This window comes from Vombatus ursinus, unplaced genomic scaffold, assembly GCF_900497805.2.
Source record: "Vombatus ursinus unplaced genomic scaffold, bare-nosed wombat genome assembly UNPS02014785.1, whole genome shotgun sequence".
In the NCBI taxonomy this organism is placed as follows: Eukaryota; Metazoa; Chordata; class Mammalia; order Diprotodontia; family Vombatidae; genus Vombatus; species Vombatus ursinus.
The window spans coordinates 1,870,786-1,885,747 of NW_020954563.1; the positions used below are offsets into that span (position 1 = coordinate 1,870,786).

Sequence of the window (14,962 nt, forward strand, 5' to 3'; positions counted from 1 at the left end):
CACACACACACACACACACACACACACACACACACACACACACACACTCCTTCTCCTTGGAAGGCTGTAGTGGAAGTAATGAAAAAGATTTGGAGTGAAGAGGACCTGAGTTTGCCCTTTATTACCTGTGTGACCTTAGGTAAATCACTTCACATCTTTTGGACTCCGTTTCTTCATCTGTAAGGTGAGAGGCGTGGAGCAGATGGCCTCTCAGGTCCCTTTCAGCCCTACATTCTATGAGCCTAACATTTTTCAGTGTTTTTTTTTTTTTAAGTTGACCAAGAAACAGTGTCATAATAACATTTTGTTGTAAAAATAGATACCGTAGTGGAAACTTCCTTCCATTGTCATGGACCTTCCTCTGCTTTATCTTCAGAAGTTGCTTAATTACTGTACTTGACCACTACTGCTTTAATCACAGCATCTCATTGCTAAGTCCTACTACAGTTTTCCAATAAAGTCCTCCTTTGATGTCTCACCCTGGCATGGAGGGGACTCTGGGTTCTGGAAGGCTACATCTACATAGGTAAGACTCTGACTAGTCCTTCCAAGCTGGAAAGGCTTCAAATACAATTCTAGAGATGACATGTCTGTCATCCAAGGAAATGGCTCTAGGATAGTGATATTTTTGGCCAAGGCAACTCTGGAAGACCATCTACGTAGTCACAGAAGGGGCTGTGATCTCATCATTAACAGATGGGAGTACCCATGCCTACAAAGTCACAGATCCCAAAATGCTACAGAATTGTTTGAACAAAGAAAACAAAATTAATCTGAGATATTTAACCACCAACTACAATATGGATTACAGCTTGTGATGGACTCAGGCTGATACAAGGTGCTGTAGGAAATACTGAAAATGTGGTCCTTTCTTCAGAAAATTCACAGTCTAGTTGGGGGTGACAAGACTACGTACCGTTTTTGAAACCACTAGAAAGCAATATGAGATGGTATCTGGTTGTAGCCAAATTTTGGTAGGCAGTGTGGAGTAATGCGAAGGGTGCTGAACTTGGAATCTGTAAAATCAAGGTTCAACTCCTGGTTTCTCCACTTGCGAGCTGTGTGACCCTGAGTTTGACCTTTTCCCTTCCTAGGCCTCAGTTTCCTCTTTAGAAGGGGCTCTTTTCCATATACTCTACCCTCCAGTTAAACTGGAATAGTATTGCTCCCTCAGTATAAGCTGTATTCTAATACCTCTTGGCCTTTACTGACATCTGGAATGAGCTCCCTTCCCTTCTTTACCTGATGAATTTCTAATCATCTTTTGTTGTTGTTGTTTGTCCTTTGTTCTTGAAGAGGACCTTGACCTCAGGAAGATGAAGCTATGACTGCAAGTGAATTAGATTTAAATGAGGTAGGGCTGTGCTGCCTTCTCCAGTTAGCCTCCTTTGACTCCCAGGGTTAGTAATGTCCTCTTTATAATCACACCATACTTTGCTTTGCACCTCTGTAATGGATTTATCAAGCTTCTGGTGGTGAAATGGATAGAGCACTGGACCTGGAGTCAGTAAGATTCATCTTCTTGAGTTCAGACCTGGTCTCAGACACTTGCGATTTGTGTGACCCTGGGCACAACACTGTAGGCCTCAGTTTCCTTATATGTAAAATAAGCTGGAGAAGGAAATGGCAAACCACTCCAGTATCTTTGCCAAGAAAACCCCAAATGAGGTTATGAAGAGTTGGACATGACTGAAAACTTAACAACAACTACAATTGGATAGTCTGGTAAGCTATGTTTATGTCTCATCTTACTTTTAGTCTGTAAGCTCCACATGAGGGCAGAGGCATCTTATTTATCTAAATCTTGTACCTGTGTGGGATAGTGACCTAAAAAAAAACAAAACAAAACTCTTAGAGGTCTCTCAAAGTAGGAACAGAAAGTTTATTTCAATTCTAGAGAATTGGGTGTCCTCTCACCAGGATGCTTCTGATGAAAGGAGACAAGTACAGAAGCAAAAAGCCAGATTAAAATTAAATAACCCTAATGGTGAGATTCCCCCTCCCACCAACTGACCAATATTTTGGCTCACAATCTAAGCTTGAAAATCTATTCCCAGAGACAGAGAACAAAGTAACAATATACATATCCATCACCTTAGTTTTCTGCAAAAATGAACAGTTTAGAACGTGCAATCAAGCTAGACGCTGCTGTGGGAAGGTCACCATGACCTAATGCGAGGGTACGGGGAGGGGGTGGTTTCAGACTTGGCAATCTTTAACTGCTGATGTCAGACTGTGAGAACAAGGGAACTGTAGAAATCTAAACTTATCCTATACTGTCTCCTGAACTTATCTCCAAGTTCAGGATAATCTTATCCCAGACCTTAATTACACTGAGAAGTCTTCACAGGGGCATCCCACACATACCCAACACCGGGCTCTGCATACCATAGGTGATTAATAAATGTTCATTGTTGTTGTTATTGCTAAGAAATGCCAGAAAAGGGGAGCTTGGGGAGGTCAAGCTGGAGCTGCCAATGGTGAGACGTGGAAATAGGGAACAAGACTTGGCTGTGTTCAGGCAATTCTGTGCAAGAACAGCAGGATTTAATGAGCAGGTTTAAGGGTGTAATAGTTAGGCCCTACATCCTGCTGGGTCCTTTGGTTTCCTATTTTCTACCAGTGGCTAGAGTTTGTGTAGTAATAAATAGTGTTGCCTGGGCAGCATATTTCATATTTGTATCTGTATTCTTTCCCTTATGAATTTCTTCTTTGCCCTCCGGGGTCCTCTCCCCAGTTACCAAATACTGTGGTTTTAACTTTTTCTTTTAACTTTTTCAATTGTCAGCTGCCTCAGGAGCTTTATTCGTGAGTTAGAGCAAATTAAGAGATAATAATGATGCTAATTGAAAGGATGCTTATCCACACCTCTCTAGCCCTTCCTAAACTTTAGAAAAGTAAAAACAGTAACAATAGCTCGTGTTTCTGTAACCCTAAAAAAGTGGACCAAGCATTTTAGATATGTTAATTCATTCGAGCCTCACTCCCACACCATGAAATAAATAAGTGCCATTATTATTCCCATGTTACAGAAGAGGAAAATAAGGCCAGGGGATCCAGTAGAAAGCACACTGGTTCTAGAGTCAGAAGACCTGGATTCAAATCTAACGTCTGATGCTTACAACCTGTGCTACCTTGGGCAGTTTGCTTAACTTTCCTGGGCCTCAGTTTCTGCATCTGTAAAATGAAAGCAGTTGAACTAGATGGTCCTCAGAGGTCCCTTCCTACTCTAATTCTATGTTCCTGTGAAATGATTTATCAGAGGCTAAATTTTAAACCGGGTTTTCTGACTCCAAGTCTAGTGCTCTTAGGGCTGTGGGTGTAGGATAGTGTTGTATTGGGATTTATTTAAGATCTGGATTCAAGACCTAGCCCTAGCACTAACTCACCGTAACTTTGGATTTTGGACTAAAATTAAGATCACTTAATTTGATCTTATAATAAAAGGTCGTATTTATATAATGCTTTAAGGTTTGCAAAGTGCTTTATAAATGAATTGCCGTCATCACATAGTTGGTAGTATCTGAGGCAAGATTTGACTCTGGTCTTTCCAACTCCAGCACCCTGTTCAGTGCAGTGCATCACTGCCTCTAGCTTTTGTTTTGTTTTGTTTTGTTCATATGTAAAATGAGGTGCTTATGCTAGGTAATCTCTATACTCTTTCCAGAATGAATAATTTATGAATCAATGAATATATACACACACATGAATCTGAATCTGCCTCTATCTACAGCACCTCCCACAGAATGCCCTGTCCCCCATTTTAGTGGCAAAATACCTATTCAAAAGGGTGGAAATGATTCCAGCAAATATTTCCTAGTGGCTGTTGTAGGAAGGACTCTGGCAGGGAGAGAGGAAGGAAGACCTCGGAGTGCTGGAGGAGAGCCAGTCAATCCTCCCCTTGATTGAGTTCTGCCTGAAGTAGACCATGCAAATCAGCAGCTTCCTAGAGGTCAGCCAGGATGTGTGGCTGTTAGTTTGCCTGGGGATGTTTTTGGTTCATTTGCTAGAGACCCACTTCCTGTTTCTGGCTGTTCTTTGATGGTGATTTGAGGAGGGTCCAGGTGGATCCTGTGTTTCAGTCTGGACCCCAGAAGAGAAGGAAATGGTTTGTCTCTCAATGAGCATCCTCCCTTGCCATCCCCTGGTAAGAAACCGAAAGAAGCCTTTATAAGACCACGTGCTGCCTATAGTTAAATTGGAGAAGGGAGAAGACCCTTTTTGCTGGAGAAATCAGAGAAGGGTTTATGGTGAAGGTGACAGGAAGGCATAGGAAGGCAAAGATTTCTGCAGGCACAAGTGAAGAAGTAATACATTCCAGGCATGGGCCTTCTGATAGTGGGCATGGCTATATCTTAGGGAGAGAGAGAGGCATTGTGGTTCAGTGGAATGTTGAGCTTGGGAATCAGGGTCCTTGTTAGCTGTGGGACACTGGATAAGTGACTTGATCCTCTGAGCTTCAGTTCCTCATCTGTAATATGGGGATAATAATAGCCTTACCTCCCAGAGTTAAGGAGGAATGAGACGAGGAAAGTCAGTCTAAGAGAGATTAAGTGACTTGCCCAGGACTGTCCAACAATTCAGGTAGACTCTGGTGATGTTTCCCATCACTGGAAGTTTTCGAGCAGAAGCTAGATAACCTTCTCCTGGGTGAACTGTTTGATTAGATAATCTCCAAAATCCAGTCTATTAAAGGTAGAAACAAAGGCCCAAAATATAACAAAATGAGAATAAAATGAGAAACTATTTGTAAAATGCTTTGCAAACCTTAAAGTGTTGTATAAATGCTAGCTATTATTAGTATTAACCCAAGACATTGGATTCTCAAGTCCATTGTTGTTTTTTAAAATAAGATTAACATATTTTCCAAATAAAAATATTTTTTCTCCCTCTTGCATCTCACTGCTCTATAGGAGAAAAGAAAGTAAAGAAAAATAAAATCATTATAACAAATATGCACAGTCAAGCAAAACAAATTTTATTATTGGACATGTCCAAAAAATATGCATGTCTTCCCCTGCACCCTGAGGAGTCCATGGCTTCTTTTTCAGGAGTTTGGGAGAGTGTTCAGCAACATGTCCACTCCAACTCACCTCCTCCTCCGTTTGTGGGCCGAGAGATGAAAGTTCATAGCAGACCAGGATGGCAGGAGCTCTGGAAACCAGAGTAATTCAGCAAACGTTGACCACGTTTTTACTTTGTCTAATAAATTATGATGGACATTGAGGTGGGGGTGGAGGGAGAGGGAAAAGGGACACACAGAGATAAGACCTGGCCCTTGCCCTAAGGGAATTTATGATATACTGGGGGGATATGGCACATGCATAAATCTAATAATAAGTGGCATATGCCAAGTACATCAGGGAAGTACAAAATGTTTTTTGAGGTCTAAAGAGGGAAAGAAATGGTATATGAAGTTCAATTGAAGGAACTGGGGATGTTTAAAGCTGAGAAGAAAAGACAGTGGGGTGGGAAAGAGGGAAGAGAAATGGTAATTATCTTCAGACATCTGCGTTATGAAGAACTTTATTTAGAGATCATCTGATGTGGAAAGCTGACATGAAAGAGGAAGGAGATTTATTCTCTGTGACTGGAAAGGGCAAAACAAGGAACAATGAGTAGAAGTTACAAGGTGGCTACATTTCTTACATGTTTTGTTTGGGGGGAGAGTGCTGGGCCTGAAGTCAGGAAGACCTGAAAGACTTGAGTTCAAATCAGCTGTGTGGCCCTGGGCAAATCACTTAACCTAATTTGCCTCAGTTTCCTCATTTGTAAAATGAGCTGGAGAAAGAAATGGCAAACTGCTCCAGTATCTTTGCCAAGAAAATGCCAAATGTGGTGACAAAGAGTTGGACATGACCAAAATGCCTGAATAATCAAAGTGCTATAGGCATGTCCTTTCTTGAGGCTGATGAAGTTTTTTTTTTTGTTGACTGCCTGGGCCTGTGAATGACTGTCCTGAGCCTGTGCTCAAGACTTAATGAAGCTCGGACTCTGATGTAAGCCAGAGGAGATCCAGGGGAAAACCTAATGTCATGGAGGAAAAAAGTAGAAGGTGGCAGCTTGTAGGGTAACAATAATAATAACAATAATAAATAATGCAACACTTTAAGGTTTCCAAAGCACTGTGTATGAGTTGTGTTGGTTGTTCTTCACAACAACCCTGGGAGGTAAGTGTTATTATCCCCACTTTACACATGAGGAAACTGAGGTTAAGAGAGATTAAGTGACTTGCCCAGGGCTGTCCAATAATTCTAGTAGACTTGGTGATGGTGAATTCCCCATCACTGGGAGTATTTGAGCAGAGGCTAGCTTACTAATTGTCAGGAGCCTTATCCCTGTGTTTGATTAGATAATCTCCAAAATCCAGTCTGTCGAAGACAGAAATAAGGCCCAATATATACCAAAATATCCATGGCAGTCCTCTTTGTGCTAGAAATAAAGGGCGTGCCCATTGATCAGGGAGTGGCTGAACAAATTTTGCTACAATAATTCGATTTCCATTGTTGTACAGTAAGAAATGAGGGTTATGAGAAATTTAGAAAAATGTGAGATTTGCATGAGGCAAGAACATAGAATATGACAACAGTGTAAGTGAACATGAAATTAACTAAAACTAAAATTAACCGTATGATGGAAAAAACACTGAAAGTCCTAGAAGAGAGACAATGAAGCATAATTCGTTCACAGCTAAGAGGCAGAAGTCTACCAGACCAGAATATTATATACATTTTTAGATGATGTTCCTGTATTGAATATTTTTGCTGAATTGTTTTCTTTGTCACAAGGGAGGAGTCAATCTGGAGGAGGTCGGTGAGAAATAGCTCATAGAATTACTGAGTTAGAATAAACTTTTTTTTTCCCTTTTGACCATCAATAAAATCTATATATATTTTTAAAAGAAAAGAAAACAAGGGGCAGCTAGATGGTGCAGTGTATAGTGCACTGGACCTGGAGTCAGGAGGACCTGAGTTCAAATACGGCCTCAGACACATAACACTTACTAACTGTGTGACTCTAGGCAAGTCATTTAACCCCACTTGCCTCACCAAAATGAAAAGAAAAAGAAAACAAATATACAGTGATGTAGCAACAATTCTACCTAGAAGGCAAAAGGAAAAAAAAAGTTTATTCTAACCCAGTAATTTTATGAGCTATAAGTACATTCCTCTCTTTTATATTTGCTCCTCATCTTCCTCCTTTTCTGAAGCATGATACAGTAGACGAGCAGTGACTAGAGTCAGAGGACTTGAGTTCAAATCCTACCTCTGACTTTTAGCAGCTATGTGGCCTTACTTTAGTCACTTCTCTCTGGGACTCAGTTTCCTCCTCTTTAAATAAGGAGGTTAGATTAGATGGCCTCTAAAGTCCCTTCGAATTCCACATCTATGATCCCTAAATGGAAGTATTTCCTTCAGCTTGTCCTCCGCCCATTTCTCTCCACAGTCTCTCCCTTAGTGAGCTCATCCACACCCACAGCTGCAATTATCACCTCTGTTCAGATGACTTCTTCGTCTACATTGCTGCTCCCAAACTGTTCTGAGCCTTAGTCCTACATTCCCCTATTGCCTATGGGACATCTCCATTTGAACGTCAACCTGGCACTTAGCCTCAAACCTGGTGCTCCTGAAACCCCTGCCATCTTGGTCACCTCAGCTAGAAATCTTGGAATTGTGTGGAGGAAGATTCTTTCTCTAACACTTCCTAGCTCTGGGACCTACAAGAGGCTGTGTGATATAATGAAAAGAGAGCTAGATTTGGAATCCTTGAGGATCATTGATTAAATCCCTATACAATGATTCTAAGTCACTTTCTCTGAGTTTCAACTTATTTCTAAAATCCCGATGGTAATACTGCAGTTATCTACCTGATAGGGACATTGTAAGGAAATCATTTTGTAAACTGCAAAGCTATCATCATCATCATCATCATCATCATCATCATCATCATCATCATCTGCATGCCTGCAGTATGAACTGTTTAGTGTGGCATCCTCAAGAGAACCCCACAGGAAGGGTCAGAGATGCAGTGATGATTTGCTGTGGGGCAACCCTAGAGTGTGTCATCAGTGCTCATGGTGTCATAGGGCCCTGGCCCCCACCTTTCTGGTCCACTCCTGCCACGGCTCTGGTAGCTCCAGAACTGCCCCAGATAGTGAGTCAGGCTTCTCTGAGGTTGGTCCAGGTCCCTTTGATCAGACTTTGCCCCACCCCTAGGCATGTAATTGAGGATTATCCAGTGATGAGTGGAGCCCTCATCAGGCTACACTTATTGGATCAGAAGACCCATGGGGCTGAAGATGTACAATTTGGAGGAATATGGGGAGGAAGATGGGAGAAGATGAAGTTAGGAGTAAATGGGTATAAGGGACATGTAGTGACCCTTGGGTGCTCAGTGATAGGTCAAGCATGATGACATAAGGCGGACCTACATTTTAGTTTCACTTGAGTGATTTATGGTGTCAGAAGGAATACGTGTTGACAGAAAAGAGATGCTTCGATTTCAGGGCTGCGTTACGTGGCCTTGGAGCCATGCCAGGCTGTTGAGCAAAATCTCTAGCTATTTCTAAACCTGTAGGACAGATACTAGGCAGCCTTGGGGTTGAGTTAGGTGGCATATTTGTGTGTTTGGAGTTGTTGCTTAGTGCAAGTGGATTTCTTTAGGGCAGCTACAAGCAGTTCTCTGGGGGAGTGACTCATCTCAGAGATGCAGGTGACTTAGCACACATAAGCATAGATTTAGGACTGAAAAGTACCTTAGATCTCATGTAGTCCATTTTCTTCCCCTCCCCCTACCACCATTTTACAGATGAGGAAATTTAGCCAAGGATAAGTTATGTGAATTGCTCACACAGCTAGTAAGGATTTGAACCCAAGGTCTCTGTTTTTACACCCAACATCCGAAGAAGTTGAAAAAGCATTTCACCGTATATTCAGTATCTCATTGTATATTTTATCTTTTTTTTTTACTTTGTTTATAGTGGGATCTATTAACTTGTTTTAAAAAAATTTCAATAACTGTATTTTTGAAATAGTTTATTTTCTTTGTAGGTCTATATGTTTTGTTTTATGTGTTTAAAAAATGATTTTGAGAAAGGGTCCATAGGCTTCATGAGGCTGCCAAAGAGCTCCAGAACACAGGGAGGGTTAAGAAGCTCTGGTCGAAGTAACAGCCCCATTGTGCCACAAATAACTTTGATAGACTTAGCTCTTCTCAGCAATGCAAGGATCTAAGACAACTCCAAAAAACTCATGATGGAAAATGCTGTCCACATCCAGAAAAAGAACTGTGGAGTCTGAATGTAGATTGAAGTGTACTATTTGCTCTCTCTTTTGTTGTTGTTGTTGTTGTTGTTGTTGTTGTTTTGTTTCTTCTTTTTTGTGGTTCCTCCCATTGGTTCTAATTCTTCTTTACAACATGACTAATGTGAAAATATGTTTAATATGAATGTGTATGTAGAGCCTATATCAGATTGCATCCCTTCTTGGGGAGGGGAGAGGGGAGGCAGGGGAAGAAAATCTGGAATTCAGAAACTTGTGGAAGTGAATGTTGAAAACTAAAAATAAATAAATAAATTTATTTATAAAAAAAAAAAAAAAGCTCTGGTTAAGACAGTGTCCCTGTTCTTCTGAAAGGTGTAAGGATTCTATTTGGAGGAGAAACTGCATTTAGTTTTTCAATCAGCATTTACTAAACATCTACTCAAATATGTTGGGGCACTAGAGTTCTTAGAAATGAACAAGACATGTTCTCTGCCCATATGGATCTTGCCGCCAGCCTAAGAGTGGGGTAAGACAAGAGTGATACAAGCGTCAGGATCAGGCAGAATGTGGTGAGGGTGCAGTCCAAGCATTGTAGGCATTCCCCGGGGAACAGCCAAGTCAGCATTCTCCTATTGGCTGAGCTGTGAAAACTTCCAGGAACTCTCTCTGTATCACTGACTTGTGCATCAGAGGACAACACAATCTATAGTTTGTGTGAGCGTGTGATGAAAAGGCAAAATGAAATTGTAATTCACATTTATCCAGAATCATAAAGTTTATCAAATACAAATATTATTGTCCTCATTTTGTGGATGGAAATTGAGGCTCTGAGATTAAGTGGCTCGTTTATGGTCACACAGCTAGTAAATCAGTCAGTCAACTAGCATTTATTAAATGCCTACTGTGGTCCAGGAGCTGGAGATATAATGAAAGGCAATTAAAATAGTTCCTGCTCTCAGGTCACAGTCTAATGGAAGCAACATGCAAATAACTATGTGTAAGTAAAGCTAGATACAGGATGGGTTAGGGCTAATCTCAGAGGGAAGGCTCTAGCATTAAGGAAGTCTGGGAAAGTTTTCTTACTGAAGGTGGGATTTTAGCTCAGACTTGAAGGACATAAAGGAAACCAGGAGATAGATGAGGAGAATCTTCCAGGCATGGGGTGGGGGACAGAAAGTGAAAATGCCTGGAGCTGAGAGATGGTGCATTGGGTGCAAGGAACAGCAAGGAGGCTGGTGTCCCAGGATTACAGAGTATATGGAGGTGGGAGTAAGTTATAAGAAGACTAGAAAGGGAGGAAGGGGTCAGGTTATGAAAGGCTTTGAAAGCCAAACAGAAGATTTTACATTTGATCCTGGAGTACATTGAATAAGGGGGTGATATGGATAGACTTGTGCCTCAGGAATGTCAATTTGATGGCTAAATGGAGGGTAGACTGGAGTGGGGAGAGACTTGAGGCTGGAAGACCAACCAGTGGACTATTGTAATAGTCCAAGCATGAAATGATGAGGACCTTCACCACGGTGGTGGCAATATCAGAGGAAGGAAAGGTTGGGGGGATGGTAGGCAGTGTGGGTATACAAAAGATGTGGAAAAGATAGAATCAGTAAGATGATAACAGATTGGATGAAGGTGGGAATGAAAGAATTATCAGTGGAGTTGCAAGCCTAGGTGACTGGGAAGGTGGAGGTACCCTTTACAGTAATAGGAAAGTTAGAAAGGAGAGGGTTTTTTGAGGAAAGGTAATGAGTTCAGTTTTTAGACATGAGTTTAGAAATCTCTACATGACATCTGGTTTGGGATGTATAAAAGGTATTTGGGCTGTGTGACTAGAGGTCAGCAGAGAGGTTAGGTCTGGATAAGTAGAACTGAGAGTGATCTGCATGGAGATGATAATTGAAACCATAGGAGCTGATGAGACCACCAAGCAAAACAGCACAGAGAGAGAAGAGGGTGCAGGACAAAGCCTCGAAGGACACCACTGTCAGCAGTTGTTATGGGAAGAACCAGCAAAAGAGATAGAGAAGTTGTAGTCAAGACAAATAGGAGAAGAATCGGGAAAGAACATTGTCAGAAAGCAGCAGCGCAAGAGGCTGGATTCAGATCCAGGTGCCCTGACTGGAAGTCTGTCCATTGCCTCTCCACGCGGTCCCACATTAAAGCTATAACCATCCTGTGGAGAAGAAAAGGGCATTTTGGATAGAAGAACAACAAAAGGCTGGAGAAGGGCCAGATGAGAACTCTGTGTGGGAATTAGAAAGAAATGCTGCTTAAAATAAAGCTCAGAGAAGGGCACCGTGAAACCTTATTCATCTAGGTTCTAATTTATTTAGTTCTCAGCTGGTAGATTGAAATAGTTGGCCTCCAAACCTATTATTTCTTCCATGTGCTCCTATAGGGGAAAAACATGGTAGCTATCAGTATTGCCTAGTGGATAGAACATTAGCCCTAGAATCGGGAAGACATGGGTTTGAATCCTGCCTCAGACACAGGCTTTGTGACCCAGGCAGGGCACTTAACCATTTAAGCCTCAGTTTACTCATTTGTAAAATGAGGGATTTGAACTCTATGACTTCAAAGTATCCTTCCAACTCTCACTCTATGATTGTTGAACCTCCACCCCATCTAGCCTTGTGATTTTATAAGCTTGCCTCTACACTTGATCCCATGTAGCCCCTCCTGGGCAGAAACCCTAAGTCCTTGTCTTAAGGAAGCGTCTTTGTATGGAGTACTTGAAACAACACCAATATGGGCAGAGATTATAATAGCTCACATTTCTGTGATGCTCAAAGGCTTGGCTTATAAAGTACTTTCCCCACAACAACTCTGTAGTAATTGGTTCAAGTAGTATTATTGTTTTTTGGGGGGTTGAGGCAATTGGAGTTAAGTGACTTGCCCAGGGTCACACAGCTAGTAAGTGTCAAGTGTCTGAGACTGGATTTGAACTCAGGTCCTCTTGACTCCAAAGCCGGAGCTTTATCCACTGGGCCACCTAACTGCCCCAGGTGCAAGTATTATTAATCTCCATTTTACAAATGAGGAAATCGAGATTCAGAGGGGACGAGGAGTTATTTGTCCAAGATTGCTTTGATAGTATCAAAAGCCAGATTTCAATCCAAGTATCCTAACTCCACATCTGTCCGCCATTTCCCCACTATACATACTATGCTGCATCTTGGAGAAACCAGCCTCACTGGAAACCGTTGGGCTTGGAGCTATAATCTCCCCTCAGTAGATAATACACTCCTCGAAGGCAAGAATTACTTCATTTTTGTCTCTGTTTACAATGCCTAACACAGTTCTTTGCACATGGTTGGTGTTTAATAGATGTTTGTGGATTTGAATTGACTATTCTCTTTCTCCTAAAGTGAGAGCAAGTTGCTAGAGGTTTTTTGGCATTCACTTCCAAGGCATGGGAGCTTCTCACTGGCATTAATGGACTTCAGGGTGTTTGCCTCACAGGGTCTGAGCAATGGGACCTTTCACATCTGTTCCAGCTGGGTTGTATTCCCCACAGCTGGGCTGTTATGAGATTGTGTGTGTTTTTAGGACAGCTGCGGCTGCCTCATCCTGTCGTGGAATGGAGCAGCCAATCTGTGAGGAAGCAGAAAGGTTTTGAAATTGGGTGGGCAGTGGGCAGTGGGCAGCTGCCGATCTGTTATGGTTGAAAGAGAAAGCCTTTCTTCCCAAACATTTCTTCTCCCACTAGATTGCAAGAATGTCATTAAAAACATCTTTCGGGGGCAGCTAGGTGGTGCAGTGGATAGAGTACAGGCCCTAGAGTCAGGAGGATCTGAGTTCAAATCCAGCCTCAGACACATAACACTAGCTGTGTGACTCTGGGCAAGTCACTTAACCCCATTGCCTAGCCAAAAAAAAATCTTTGAGTTTATATAGCATATCTTCAGAAGGCTTTTTTTTAGAATACAAATAATTACCTGGGAAGGTAATACAATAGGTATCTATTCATTTGTCCAATCATCCTTTTATGAAACACCTATTATATACAAGACATTGCTGCATTAATTAATTTCTCAAATTAAATCCTGGGAGACAGTAAGGCCTTGAGGAAATGAGCTGTAGGACATACATATTCTTTTGGGGGGCCGGGTAGGTGGTGAGAAGGCATAGATCCCTGAGGGCAGACTGAAATAAAGTCCTTCCTGCAAAAGTAATAATGATGATGATAATAATAATAACTTACATTTCCACAATACTTTAAGGTATACAAAGCATTTTCTTCTGGTCTTGTGAGGCATGCATTATTACATAGATTTTATAGTTGAGGAAATTGAGTCTCATAGAGGTAAAGCGACTTGCCTGGCCTCCCATATCCAGTAAATAGTTTAGTCTGGATTCAAACCCACATCTTACCTGACTCCAAAACCATGTGCAGGGGGGGTCCTGAGCAGCTGGAGGGTATTGGGCCAGAAACAGACTTCTAAAAGGGGAAATGAGTAGGTTCCCAAGGTCAGATATACCTATTGTCTAATGTTGACTGGGCCAGCTGAGGGGAGAAAAATGTATCACCATCCCTTGGGTTGCCTTGGACGTTTCCTGATTATTGTCAGGGTTCTCTAATGGATAACATGAAGTATAACTTGTGGGGAGTGGAGGTGAGGAAACATTTCTTGAGAGGTTTAAGTTCTCCTGTGAGATTTTACTAGCTGGGAAGCATCGACAAGTTTTCTTCTTTAGAATGATAATCACACCCTAATGAGACAAATTATCATGCATCAAGATGTTAAGTTGCAGAGTTCAAAAGGTATGCAAAATATTATAGCAACCTATTCAAATCATAGCAGAAACACAATCTTTTTCGGGAAGCCAAGATGAGGAAAGAGTGTTTTCCTTTTTCTCCTTTTCCCCTTCCCTAAAACACACATGCACAGGCATTCGTGCACGCACCCCCCCCCCCCCCCCCGCATACTCTTTAATAAAAACGATAGTTGATTTTTTAAAAATCCACATTAAATACTGTCAAATGTTTCAGGAATGTTTGAAGGACTTATGATTTTGGTCAGCCTGAGGGTCTCCCAGTTTGGGAATTCTTTCTCCTTATATAGAGTTGGGAATTTCCAGAATTATACAGAGAGATAGAGGTTCTTAACCTGAAGTCCATGAACTTATTTTTTAAAAAAAATTTTAATATCTCTATTTGGATACAGGTTGTCCAAAAATTTTTAGTACAGTTTTATGATTTTTTTAAAAGATCTTTAATCTCTTTAAAACTTAAAACTGTACTGGCTTTTGACCTGCCCTGTATTACTGGTTTTCTTTGTAATCCTGTTTTTTATTTTATTCATTTAAAAGCATTTTTCCAAGAAATCATAGGCTTCCCCACATTTCCAGAGGAATCCATGGACACAAGAAAGGTTCAGAATCTTTGAAGGGAGGTTAAGTGACTTGCCCAGGGTGATGGTATTCGAGGTGGAGTTAGAACCCAGGCCTTCTTAGTTCCAAGCATGGCAGGCTCTCCACCATACTGTGACAGCTCTCAAATCAAGGAAAGTATAGGTGCTTCAGAAACTTTGTGAACAAGAATGACTTTAGCTACAATAACAAAGTATTTTTATCCTTTAAGAAAATGTACTAGTAAAGCCAATTTCATACATAGAGAGACTTGCATGAAATAGACTGAACAAGAAATATGGAATTGTCCCCTTCCATTCTTTGCTAGTTCCCTCCTTGCCAAGCTT

The 14,962-nt window shown here is 41.3% G+C and overlaps 1 protein-coding gene across 1 annotated transcript in view; it reads left to right on the plus strand.

The window, feature by feature from the left end:
* The window catches only part of ARHGAP40 (Rho GTPase activating protein 40), a 109,329-nt gene that overhangs the window by 19,520 nt on the left and 74,847 nt on the right, over nt 1-14,962 (plus strand). The window lies entirely within an intron of this gene.